The 13,963-nt window shown below is 40.2% G+C and overlaps 1 long non-coding RNA gene across 1 annotated transcript; it reads right to left on the minus strand.

Annotated features, from left to right (window-relative positions):
- Positions 1 to 221: 221 nt before the first annotated feature.
- On the minus strand, positions 222 to 7,497 carry LOC306644786. The gene is made up of 3 exons (XR_013759474.1): positions 7,407 to 7,497; positions 6,455 to 6,592; positions 222 to 444 (listed from the first exon to the last, which is right to left on the minus strand). It is a non-coding gene; the product is annotated as an uncharacterized lncRNA (long non-coding RNA).
- Between the last annotated feature and the right edge of the window lie 6,466 nt (positions 7,498 to 13,963).

Raw genomic sequence — 13,963 nt, forward strand, 5'->3', positions numbered from 1 at the left:
TTTTTTTCTTTTTTTTAATATACCTCTATTAGAAATATGTCAGCTGGGTACTATGGCTCACACCTGTAATCCTACCAACTCCTGAGGTTGAGGCAGGAGGATCACAAGTTTGAGGCTAGTCTCAGCAATTTAGTGAGGCCCTGAGCAAGTTAGTAAGACCCTGCTTCAAACTAGAAAATAAGAATTGAGGGGAATGTGACTCAGTGGTAAAGACCCTCTGGTTCAATCCCCAGTATGAAAAGAGAGAGAGAGCAAGAAAGAAAAGAAATAAATCAGTCTTGGCCTGGCACTGGGGCACACATCTGTAATTCCAGCAACTCAGAGACTGAGGCAGGAGCATTGCAAATTTAAGGCCAGTCTGGGCAACTTAGAGTAACTCTTCTCCATAAAGTGGGGACAAGGGTTGAGGATGTGGTAGAGAACACCTGGACTCAATTGCCAGTACTGCAAAAAAGAAAAAAAAAATCTTGGTTAGTGGTGCAGCTCAGTGGAAGTGTGTTCTTAGGACTTATGAGGCCCTAGATTGAATCCCAGCACTATCACACACACACACACACAAATTTTTTACCTTGTATGCTTCAAAATAACTGAAAGATTTTAAATATCATCACCACAAAATGACAAATATTTAATATGATGTATATGTCCATCAGCTTGATTTAATCCACAGTGTACACATGTAATGAAACATCATATTGTACCTGTAGTTATATACAATTACTTGTAAGAATAAAATAATAAAATGGATGCACAAGAATGCCGTTGATGAATCTGTAAGTTGTACTGAAAAAGAAAAACAAGTAAAAAATAAAAAACTTTTATATAAATAAAAAAAAATTTTTTTTACATATTTGTGGATTTGTTCATGTATTCTGATGTATTCTTTCAGCTTCATAATTTGTAATTAAGTTGTTAGGTATAGTTCCTCTTTACACCTAATAATGCTGGATTTATAACATATGTGGAGTTTATATGCATGCAAAAATAATAGCACTGGGTGGATATGGACATATATTGGAGAAGAGTTGTTAAATTTTAGCAGAATTAATTCAGTATTCAACTGAAATAGATTACTAGATCCCTAGAACACACACACTCACACACACACACACACACACACACACACCTCTCAAAAAAAGTACCTAAAAGTTAACTGAGTATGAATACCAAAAAACATCAACAACAAAATTAAAAATAGATAATTTGAACTTTATCAAAATAAAAACATATATGCGACAAAGAACATCATCATGAAAGCTAAAAGAGGGCACGGTGGCTCACACCTCTGATCCCAGAGACTTGGGAGGCTGAGGGAGGAGGATTGCAAGTCCAAAGCCATCCTCAGCAACTTAGTGAGGTGCTGAACAACTTAGTGAGAATCTGTCTCAAAACTTTAAAAAATTAAAGAACTGGGGACATGGGTCAGTGGTTAAGAGTCTCTGGATTCAATCTGTGGTACAAAAAGGAAGGAAGGAAGGAAGGAAGGAAGGAAGGAAGGAAGGAAGGAAGGAAGGAAGGAAGGGAGGAGGGAAGGAAGGGAGGGAGGGAGGGAGGGAGGGAGGGAGGGAGGGAGGGAAAGAAAGAAAGAAAAGAAAGAAAGAAAGAAAGAAAGAAAGAAAGAAAGAAAGAAAGAAAGAATAGAAAAAAGAAAGAAAGAGAGAAAGAGAAAGAAAGAAAGGAAGGAAGGAAAGAAGGAAAGGAGGAAGGAAGGAAAAGAATGAGAGAAATAGTTTTCAAATCATATCTCTTATGAGGGACTTGTATCTAGAATCTATGAGAACTCTTATAACTCAATAGTAAAAAGACAACCTAATTTTGAAAAGGGTAAAGGATCTGAATAGATGTTTCTCCAAAGATATACATACGGTCAACAAGTTCATGAAGATACTCAGCATCATTGTCACCAGGGAAATATAAATCAAAACCACAATGAGATGCCACCTCATACCCACTGGATGAGTGTAATTGTTAAAAAAAACAGATAATAAATGATAAGATTCGGGAAGACTGTGACTAACTGGAACCTTCATGCATTGCTAGTAAAGATATAAAATGGTGAAGCCACTTTGGAAAACAGTCTCAGTCCCTCAAATGAGTAAACACACAGAAAATTGGCCCATTAATTCTACTCCTAGGTACACATCCAAGAGAAGTGAAAACATATGTCCACACAAAGACTTGTATGTGAAATGTTCATAGCAGCGTCATTTACAATAGACAAAATATGGAACACCCCAAATGTCCACCAACTGATGAGTGAACTTTTAAAAAGTGATATATCCATCAATGGACTATAATTCAGCTGTGAAGAGAAATGAACTACACTTTATTTTTGCTATTTATTAATTAATTAATTTATTTATTTACTTAATTGCAGTGCTGGGGATAGAACCCAGGACCTCACGCCCACTGGACAGTCATTCTGTCACTGGGCTACTTCAGCCCCCTGAAATGTGGTGGGCGAACTCTGTGCTATTAACTATATCTCAATAAATCTCCTTAAAAATCCACAGAGTCATTTTAACCACACACTAAAGCATAGACATTCAATGCAAACAAAATATTAAGTTTAGTGAAAGAAGTTTACCAAGAAAGACCACATGTTGTCCAGCTCTACTTATCTGAAATTTCTAGAAAGGTAAAGTTGTAGAAACAATGAACAGACCAGTGTTTTCTGTGGCATAAAATGCGGGCAGGGTGCTGGGGTTGTGGCTCAGTGGTAGAGTGCTTACCTAACACATGTGAGGCACTAAGTTCAATCTTCAGCACCAATAAAAATAAATAAATAAAATAAAGGTATTGTGTCCATCCACAACTTAAAAAAAATAAAAAATGTGAGCAGGGATCACTGCAAATGACCATGAGGGAAATTTTGTGGTGCTGAAAAGCTCTAAAATTAGGCTGTGGGATGATCAGACAACTGTATGGATTTACTAAAACTCACTGAACTGTGGGTGAATTTTAGGTGTGCAAAGTATATCTTAATAAAAACGTTTTAAAGAAGAAATAATATGTTTTCCAATTTTTTACAGTCAACAGCTATTATATCTCCTGACATGTCCTTTCCAAGTCTGTGCTTATCGTTTTATTTTGTCATTTTTAGATTAACTTTACTTCCATCTAGACACATCTTTTCATAGTTAAACTTAGTTTTTGTATGTCTAAATAATTTACATGTTGCTTGTTCTTTTTTGTTCGTTGAACAGAATATAAAAATTATAAGTTCATTCACGTAAAACATTTTGTCTTACCCCTCCTCTCATCGCAGTCAAACTTGTAGTTGGCTGTGCCCACGTCCAGAACAAAGTCCTACAAACTTATCAATTCAATCTTGTTTTCATTTTGCATTTCTGTTCCTTTTATTTCTTTTTTTCTCTTTTCATCAGCATATCTTCGCTCTTTCATGAGCTTCCTTATCTTGCTCCATGGGTTTCATTCTCAAATATGAATGAGTGCCAGGAGTTACCAGATGTCAGAGGAAACGAGAGATCATGAAAGTAAAAGGAAACCAGGAACTCAGAGGAAACGAAGATAATAAAGGAAATGGGGAAAATTCATAGCAAAACTAAACACTACTATTAATGCTGTCAGCGTGACACTAGACAAGAGTACAGCCATTAAATTTGAATACAGGTTTTTAAATGAATAGTCAAAGAACAAGAACGAGATGTTGGAAATTAAACATGTAATAGCAGCAACAAAAACTTAACAGAAAAGTTAGAAAATAAAATTGAAAACCTGTCACAGAAAAAAACACAATGATGAAAAAGATACATAATAAGAAGATATGAGAAAGAGTAGAGAAAAAATTAGGAGAGCCAATATTTTATATAATCTGGAGGTTCAGAAAGAGAAAATAGAGAAAAAGAAGGAAGAAAGTTAACAAAGAACTTTTTTTATTTTTTTTGAGTCTTAGAGTTGAAGACAGATTGAAAGACCCACTAGTTGCCTAAAGGGAATGAAGGGGGAAAAAAAATCCTCTCCAACACATATCTTGGGGAAATGTTAAAATTTGAAGGATAAAGAAAGTGTTAAAGAGCAACCCAGGATCCCAAATAAATAACTAAACTTGCTCTCTCTCTCTCTCTCTCTCTCTCTCTCTCTCTCTCTCTCTCTCACACACACACACACACACACACACACACACACACACACACAGAGGAATCAGAATGGCACGGGTCTCCCAGCACCATTGGATGCTATCTTTCAACTTTATTCTAAGTTCAGCTACACTAAAAATGAAGTGTAAAGACAGAATGTGATTATTTTGAGATTTGCAAAGTCTTTTAAAATGCATCTGCCTTGCATTCTTTTTCAGGAAGCTACTAGAAAATGATATTCTCCCCAAAGTAATTCAAAAGCAGACAAATCACCAAGAACAAAAGACATGGGAGAATTAACATGAGAGAGCAGCAAAAGGTAATCCAGGTGATATCTGGGCACCAGACTAGGAAGCAGGCAGTCCAGGAGCAGCTAAGGACTATGGGAGAGAGGTAGGAGGGGACAAACCTGGCAGTGTTTGAGTGTGTGGGACAGTGACTGATAGGTCCATAAGAGACTTACTGGAGAATTAGGAAAAACAGAACAGATGGAAAAAAATGAAGTAATAACTACAGGGGAAAAATGAATTATTAAAGATAAAGGATAAATAGTATGAATGCTATTTGAGGCAACAATAAAAATGGCATATTCATCAAAATGTAAACACAGGTTTAAGTCAAAACCATGATAAAGTTTTGGCGAGATCATTAGTTGCTTACTAAACATACATTCTACCTATCTACTATAGTACTCGAATCCAAATTTTACTTAGGCAGACTGCACCACATTCAAAATATTACATGTTCTAGCCTACCTGGTAGTTAAGTAGACCAAATTCTATCAAAAAGATGCAAGTGTATTGTATAGGATTACTAAGAAGGCTCCATATAGAGACTAATTTTGCTGGAAGATGAGCTGCCTCTTCCCTTCCCTCCTATTCCATATGATACATGCATTCACAAATATTCACTGGCCCTCCATAGGAGAAAATTATCATTTCCTATCCTATTGACTCATTGGCCATGTGACTCATTTTATATAATAAAATATATGTAGAAATGACACAAGTCACTGTCAAGAAAAAGCATCAAGAGCTAATGTATGATTTACTTTACTTGCTTTGTGTATCTGCCATGGAGGTCCACATGCCTCAGACAGAAATTACACAATTAACCTGGGTTGCAGAGGAAGGTCAAAGAAGCAGAGCAGCAGCCCAAGATGGGTATGCTATGTGAGAGAGGAGAGAAGTAACTCCTGTTGTAAGCTAGAGATTTGGGGGCTGTTCATTACTGTAGCACAACCCAGCTTATCCTAGCTAATTCAATGCCTTTCTTCTTACTCCTTGAAGATGGAAGCCAGAGCCAACAAGGATGGAAAGTCTCCTTTCAGATGCCTGCAGATCCACCATATCGGCCTACTTCCCAACTTCTTTTACATAAGAGAGAAGAAAAATTCTATTTAAAACAGTTATTTTGAGTTCTGCTCTATGTAACAGAACCTTATCTTCACTGATAAAATAACTGCTGAGAAGATGGTAGGAGGGAATTTATATAGGGATGAGATTAAGAGAGACACATCCTCTGTAACAGTAAGTCATCAGATAGATAGTATCAAAAATAGCAGCACGGGCATACTACTTAGAATTTGGTGGTGGGGAGGGGATAAAAATCAGAAAAAAAATGCTAAATGAGTTTGAAAGAAATTGGGTCAGAGAACAGAACTGAAGAATGGCAACAGGTGAAGAAACAGGGGCTGCTTCATTTTGTTTTAGGTGATTTTAAAAATATTTTTAACTAAAGGAATGTATTACTTTGATAACAATTGAAATTAAAATCTTGAACTGGGGGTGATAGAGCACTTGCCTAGAATGTGCAATTCAATTCCCAGCACCACAAAAGGAACGAAAGAAAGAAAGAAAGAAAGAAAGAAAGAAAGAAAGAAAGAAAGAAAGAAAGAAAGAAAGAAAGAAAGAAAGAAAGAAAGAAAGAAAGGAAGAAAGGAAGAAAGGAGGGAGGGAGGGAGGGAGGGGGAGGGGAGAGGAGGGAGGGGAGGGGAGAGGAGGGAGGGGAGGGAGGGGAAGGGAGGGAAGGGAGATTGAAATTAAGCTCTTTAAAGGAATGGGAAACCAAATACAGAACATCTTCTTTAGGAATGCACCTCCAGGAATCTCAGCATTCAACATCTAGGTGAGAAAGTCTGAGCCCAGTGCAGTCACCTTACACCTCTCCATGCCATTTTGTGACAGAGGGCCACAGAGAATGGCTGTTCGCCACTTAAAAAGGACCCACTTCCTGTTCTCAGAACCTCCATGTCTCAAACCTGGAAGACTGTCTCAGCTTAGCTCTGCCTTACTACAGTATAATAAGGAATACACAGTAGCCCCAACACTGGTGCAAGTATGACAAACGAATACTTTGGGAATTGTCCTTCTCTGTGGAAGTTCCCAGCTTTCTCTTCATCCTCTTGTGCTCGAAAAAGTCAAAGGGGAAGAAAGTGAATTGATGTATCTTTTCCTGTTATGAATCCTACTTACGGAACATCCTGCAGATGCCTGTGAAGTTAAAGTGAAGAAAAAGGAACAGTTGCTTCTCCCAGAGCTTAGGACCTACAGAAGGACAAAAGCCACCCAAGGAGCAAGAGGCAGCATTTTTTACCAAGTGGTCAGTTATTTGTCAGGAGAGACACAGCTACTGGGGGACCCTTGGAAGGATTCCAAGAGTAGGTAACATTTGTGGGCACACTTAAATGGAAGAGAACAGTGCTAGTGAAGTAGTGAATAGAACTAGTGAACTCGAGGAGAAATAGTTCTATCAAAACAAGAAGGTATCTGAGGTTATTTAGGTTGAGAAATGAGAGCTGAGGGAAAACAGAGATAGAAGAACACCAAATAAGTTGCTTTTGACTGGCTTAAAAAGCCATCTAAACCCCTCCCCCTGGAGTGTTCTAAGCTGAAGACTTCCCCTCTCCTTTCTGGTTTCCCTTCCAAAGCCCTGGACTCTTCCACTCCACCACGGCCTGCAGATGCTGACCTGCGATGTCAGGAGGAGATTCTGTCTGAGTTTGGGCATGAATGAGTGTGAGCAAGATGTCTGGTCCAAGCTTGGGCTTTCAGAAGAGAAGCAGCCCTCCCTGTCCTATCACTCTGGTCTACTTATAGGCCCCAGATGCTAAGTTCCCTTAGGACTCTTCTTAAAGGGGTGACCGGAAGTTGCAGTGAGAGGAAGGGAGCCAGAGATTCAACTTCACTCTTCTCTCCTTGGCATTCTGTAGTTCTCTCCCTAACCTGCTTTGGGCACTTTCTCCCTTTTGTTAACATTCCCCCATCAGACTCTGGTGGACCGTCAGGGCTATGGGTACAATCTTACCCCTATGCAGCATTTAGTGTCCCATAATCGCTCAATAAATGTATGTGAATCTATGCAGTCAGTAATGTTTCCTCTCAGCAGGGGCTGAATTTCCAGTGGAGTTATCTGCAACTTTCAGGCCCCTTCCTGAGGAAACGCGATGAAAATTGGTCCAAAAGCACATTCCAGCCTCAAGGGTCCTCTTCATACAGTTTCCGAGTGGTTTGAAAAGTTTTGTGCTACCTCTGGAATGTCAATAGGTGACAGCATGAGCCCTCATGGAGGACTAGGAATGTGACCCTACAAGTCAAGCAAAGGACACAATCTTTATTCTCAGATCCGTGCCAACAGGCAGTCTTCCTTGTGGTCCTTCCAACCCCACTCACAGGCTGCCAGAACTGGAGGCTCTTTAAACATGTGGTTGATGGAGGCAGGTTTGGTCCTGGCCTTTACAAGTCTCTGTACATCATGTTTGCCAGAAGATTCACTACTTAAACTTAAGAACTCTCAGTCAGGCATGGTGGTGCACCTGTGTAGTCCCAGTACCCAGGCTGCTGAGGCAGGAGTGAGACCAGTCTTGAAAATCAGGATCAGGTCCCATTCCCCTGGTGTTGAAGATTAAATACCCAAGAAACACTGAGTCAAGAGCAAAAAGGATAGAAGAGAGAGAAAGAGGAGATCCAAAGCTGTGCTCAAGGGAGGGCGTCTGGTGTCCTGCCCCTTTTATCTTGCATATGTGACCAAAAGCCAGAAGAAGAGCTGCCCAGAAAGACAGGAGGGGAGTACCCAGGGGGTACTCATTAACAACTCCTTTTGGAGAGGAACAATTTCATGGAAGCAGATGGCCTTGGCAACAGGTGAGGAGGGGGAAGTGTTCTAGAGGTATCAGCATTTTATTTCCTTTGAATCAGTCCCCATCTTCCTGACTCAATCATTCACTTCTACACTGACTGTCCTTTTGCCTCATCTCAGGAGAATCACTTATGTCCAAGAGTTAGAGGCTAGCCTGGGCAACATAGTGAGATCCTTCTCAAACAAAGAAATAAGTGTCCGGTATGGTGGCACATCCCAGTGACTCAGGAGGTTGAAACAAGAGGATCACAAATTCAAGGCCAGCCTGGGCAACTTAGCCTCTGTTTCAAAATACAAAATAAAAAGGCCTGGGACTGTAGCATAGTCATAGAGTGCCACTGGATTCAATCCCTAGTACCAAAAATAAAATAAGAAAACTTAAGGACCTTATCATGGGACAGAGTTTTTAAATCTACTGATTGACCATTTTCATCTAGAATTCTTCCTTTGACATTTCTTTTTCCTGGACTTTCTCTCGGGGATCTTGCAGAGGACAAGGCCAAGCATCTATCCTTGTTCATTTCAGTAGAGTCAGTCATTGCACCTTTCTTTTTGTTGTTGTTTTTTGTTTTTGTTTTTGTACCAGGGATTGAACCTAGGGGCACCTTATCAATAAGCCACATCCTCAGCCCTTTTTTATATTTTATTTATAGACAGGGTCTTGCTAAGTTGTTGAGGCTGGCTTTGAACTCTCGATCCTCTTGCCTCAGCCTCCCAACCTGCTGGGATTACAGGTGCGCACCACTGCATCCAGTTTGCCATTGCTCCCTTCTAACACCATTGCCCTTTCTTTATTTAAAAAATTATTAGCCAGATTCTTGGGCATACTAGTGCATATTCTCTTAAGGACCTGTATGCAAATGTGGCCAACTATATTTTCCAAGAATAGTGACAGCAATGTTTCCTGTCCTACAGTCTTCTGTAGAAGGTTCTGTAGAACCTTCCCTTACTCCATCAAAAGGCAGATTCCATTTACTCTCCCCTTGACCATGGGTGGGTCTTGATGACTGCTTCAATGAATAGAAGTTTATGGAGATAATAATGCATGACTTGTGAGACAAGTTCAAAGGAGATGTTTCCTCCTGACTCCCTGTCTTGGAACGCTTGCTTCACAGCCCAGTCTCTATGCTGTGAGGGAACCCAAACCAGCCTTCACAGAGAAATCACATGAAAAAGGCCACATGGAGAACAGAGACCCCAGTCAAGAGCCAGCATCAACCACTAGTCAATTACATGATGATTCTAGCCCCCTGCCTTGGAGTCTTCCAGCTGAGGTCCCATACACTGTGGTGCAATAGGACAAGTGGTCCCTGCTGCAGTGGGTCCAAACTCCAACCCATGGAATCCATGAGCATAACAAATGGCCATTTTTACTGCTCAGTTTGGAGGTAATTTGCTAGACATCCATAGTAACAAGAGCACTGAACCAAGAATACAATGTTCATGAACTTTCCAACATCCTTCAGTACTTTGGCATCTGTGGACTTGTGATGATACTGTAGCCACATGTAGATGCTGTAGGGTAACCATGAGGGTGGTTGCGCTGCTCTAACCCTCTCAGCCGTGAGGGATGCAAAGACAGAAAACATGCAGAGTCATGCAGAAGCATAAGAAAAACTGAGAAATGACTGTATACCATGGATAAAATGAAATTGGCCAAACATTGACCATCTCTAACCCCCATGATGAACTTGCTAGAACTCTGTTCTTGGCATTGGTAATTTATAGTCCTTTCCTCTTCCTCTTTTGTGGTGCTGTGGATTGAACCCAGAGCCCTACACATGGTAGGGAAGTGCTCTACCACTAAGCTACATACCTAACCCTACCTACTTTTGAGATGGGGCTAAATTGCCCAGGCTGGCCTTGAACTTGCAATCCTCCTGCTCCAGCCTCCACAGTATGTGGATTACACCCTTGGCTCCCTCTCCCCTTTTTTAAATAAAAAAGAACAAGTATATGAGGAATGGAGGTTTCACTCAGTCTACAGCCTTGGACCTTATCACCTCCAGTGTTGTGGCTTACTTTAAGTCATACATATCCAGTTCATAAACATCCAATTCATAGACATCTAGTCCTTATTGCTTCATTTGCTAGAAATAAAATTTGTTGAAATTAATGAGCCAAATATCCCATAGTAGTGGCACCATCAGTAACACCCCTCCCAATAATCCCAAATCCTCACAATCATATGAACATGGCTATGGTCATAATGTTTCATGCAACCAAATGGGGCAAATGATCCAATGAAAGTGTTACTACAAACAACCTCAGAATGCTTTGCTGTCTTTGTCCATCTGTGACCACTTCACCCTGGATATCCTAAAGCAGAGGTCAAGAGAAGGATCTATGCCAGAGGTAGTTTATGTGGAAGGTGATCCCAGGGAGCCAGAGGGAAGGAGGGAGGAACAAATATCAGGGTGCATATTCTGTGTTGCTACTCTGAGTCTTAGAGTTTGATTGTATGGAACTTCTTGAGAGAACATGGAATTTCTCCACCATGGGAGAATATTGCCTGACTGTTGGGAACTTATTGTACTAGATACTTTCTAAACACTCCCTCAATGTTGAGAGGTAGGTTTTAATAACCCCAATTTCCCCCATCCCACACCATTTTTTTTTTCTTTTGGAAGTATAAGAACCCAGGAAACCACCCCAGACACGGGAATTGACATAAGAGGGTTTATTAAGCAAACAGTGTCTCCCTAGCTATTGGTTCATTAGTCAGGAGAGAATGTGAAAAGCGAGGAGGAGAGAGAAAGAAAGTGAGTAGGAGAGAGAAAGCATGAGAAAAGATGGCAGGGAACCTATCCTTATGCAGTTGAATTCCTTGGGCTAACAGGGAACCAATAAAGGAGAAGGATACTTGCAAGCTGACTAATGAACCAATAGCTAGCTAGGATGTTCACAGACTGACAAGTAGTTGGGAGGCAGGGATATGGGTGTGGCGGAAAGGGTGGGGAGAGCTGCTTTATATTACATTACAGGAAGTGCTGGGGCCTCACACATGCTAGATAAGTGCTCTAATACCGGCTTGAGGGCCACCCCAATGTTAAAGATGAGAAAACTGAGATTTGAAAAGCTTAAGCTACTCAAGTTATGAAGTGAGGTCACAGGGAACCCCACTCTCTAGCTTCAAAATCCTTTTCCATTTTCAAACAGGGTCTCCTATGCAGAGTGGGCAATTCCACTGGGTTCTCTCAAGCTCTTAGCAAATGCAAAAATATCCTTTTGGCCTCAAATCAAAATGCCTCTGAGGCAAGAGTCTTAAATGGACAATAGAGAATTGTCTGGCAAACTTAGTCCTGCCACTCCCAGCTAGAAGCCTGTTGAGAATGAACATTCCCTGGACCCTGATAAGCTTCTCTGGCCCATATTGTGAGTGTGACTATGTAGCTGACAAGAGTTCACAGAAATAGTTGGAGTAGCAAAAGCCCAGACTGATGGCCAAATCGAGGAGCGAAGAATAAAACTGAGTGTGAGGTCTTTTAAAGAAGCCCTGGCAGTGAGCTGGGTCCCTCCCAGCTCATGGTTGTCACCTTCCTTCATCAGTCAGAGTCCTATTCTTAGTTTGAGGTATCTCAGTTGTCACTGAAGAGAACTCTCCACCAGCTGAATAATTACAGTGGCCCAGAAGAGCACATTTAAAGCGTGCAAGAAGAGTGAGCAGGCAGACGCTGCTGGATTGGTAAGTGAGACAGGGTATTTCTGTGAGTACTTCATTTTTACTTACAGAAAAGACCAGAATAACCAGATCTGTTGCAAGGATAATGGTTTGGGAGAAGAGAGGCAAGTTTGAAGCCAAAGAAACATATCTTCAGATTCCTTTCGCTAGATTTGAAAAGTACAAGTCGCTATGTACTCTTGTAGTTATAAGATGAATATATTTCTCATTGTTAAAAATTCAGAAATGCAGCAAATATAGAAAAGAAAGAAAAAATCACTAGTAAATCCATGATCCAAAGCTCAAAGATACATGCATAATTTACTTTTTGGCGTTTTTCTGACTTCTACAACCACTATTTGCTATCCAATACTTCACCCCACCCTTCCCTTAGGAAAAGTTCCCCCAAACTTCCTTTGGGAAATGTAAATGTTCTTTCCCTCCCCAGTTCTCTGACTGGTTGTTTAGGGATTGTTGGATCCTCAATGCCTTAAGCTAAACACCTAAGCTTAGCCTGTTGCCCTGGCCAAGGAATTTGGTCAGATATGGTCACGTGACCCCAAGCCAGTGCAACCAGAATGCAGTGTGTGTCTTTCTCTGGGACAATGACACAAAGACACCATCTACTTCCCACTGGATGGAAATGAGGACACAGCCCAAGAAACTGTTTGCCACATGTTAGCATCATGAGAGATGAAGAAACTCCACAGAATGCAGAAGAAAGAGACAGAAAGAAACCAGTTTCTCCAGGACATTACTGAGTTTCATGATCAGTTACTTAATTTTATATCCTATCAGATTTGAGACAGGTGTTCAATTACAAGCCACTGGGAAAGCATTTTGAACAGTATTGGTTCATTCAGACATGTTTCAATCATCTACCCCCATCCTACCCAACTTATCCCCACCCATAGAGTTTTAGGAAAAACAGGTTTTATACTATCTTTATGCCAAGAAATACAGGCCTACTTACCTAATGACTATTTATGTATTTATTCATAGTAATGGGGATTGAACCCAGAGCCTCATGCTAGGCAAGTACTATATCACTGAGCTACACCCCCAGCCCTTTTTCATTATTTTTGAGATAGGGTCTCACTGCATTGCCTAGGGTGACCCGGAACTTGTGATCCTCCTGCCTCACCCTACCAAGTAACTGGGATTACAGGCCTGGGCCATTGTGCCCAGCTACCTGATGATTTCTAATGTCTGTCTTGTCACTTGTATCCCTACTTAAATGTCTTCTCCTATATCAGGCTTTTTCCCACCTACTTAATTTGAAGTAGCTCCACCCCCAGTCATCCTTCCTCATATGACCTTTCTAATCTTCATAACAGCACAGTATAAACAGTATAAACACCCAGCCTTTAAATTCCTACTTATCTCTTTATTCTGTGACTCCAACCTCTAAAATGCAACTTCCATAGAAAAAGAGATGATCTGTAGCTCTGGATTTTACTATGGTTTTTTTTGTTTTTGTTTTTGTGGTATGGGGATTGAACTCAGGGCCTAGTGCTTATGAGGCAAGCACTCTACCAGCTGAGCTATCTCCCCAGCCCCTTACTATGGTATTGAATACAAAGTAGGTTCTCTTTAAATGTTTTGTGAATGAATGATTGTTTCATGGATCTACCATAATTTATTTAAAACAAATCCCTATTGCAGAACATTTAGGTTGCTTCCAATTTTGATTCAGAAAAACAGCTCTGTGACATCTGTGTGTATTTAGTTATCATTTCATTAGGGTAAATTTTTGAAATGGAACTGTGGATCAAAGGTAAATATATTTTTGATGTATATTACTATGTTATCCAGCAGAAAATTTGTACCACCTTATACTTTCAACTGTAAAACATTAAGACTCTAGGGTTCTTTCTCCATATTCTCTCCCATAGATGAAAAATAATTAATAATTTAAAGAAATAGTACCTCATTTTCTTATTTTCATGTTATGAGTGAATTTGAATCTTTTCATTGTTAGTTTTTCATTATTTCATTACAGCTAAATTGACTAGGCTGGCTTCAAATTTGTAATCCTCCTGTTTCAGCCTACCAAGTAGCTGAG

The sequence above is a fragment of the Sciurus vulgaris genome (assembly GCF_902686455.1).
Source record: "Sciurus vulgaris genome assembly, chromosome: 15".
NCBI lineage: Eukaryota > Metazoa > Chordata > Mammalia > Rodentia > Sciuridae > Sciurus > Sciurus vulgaris.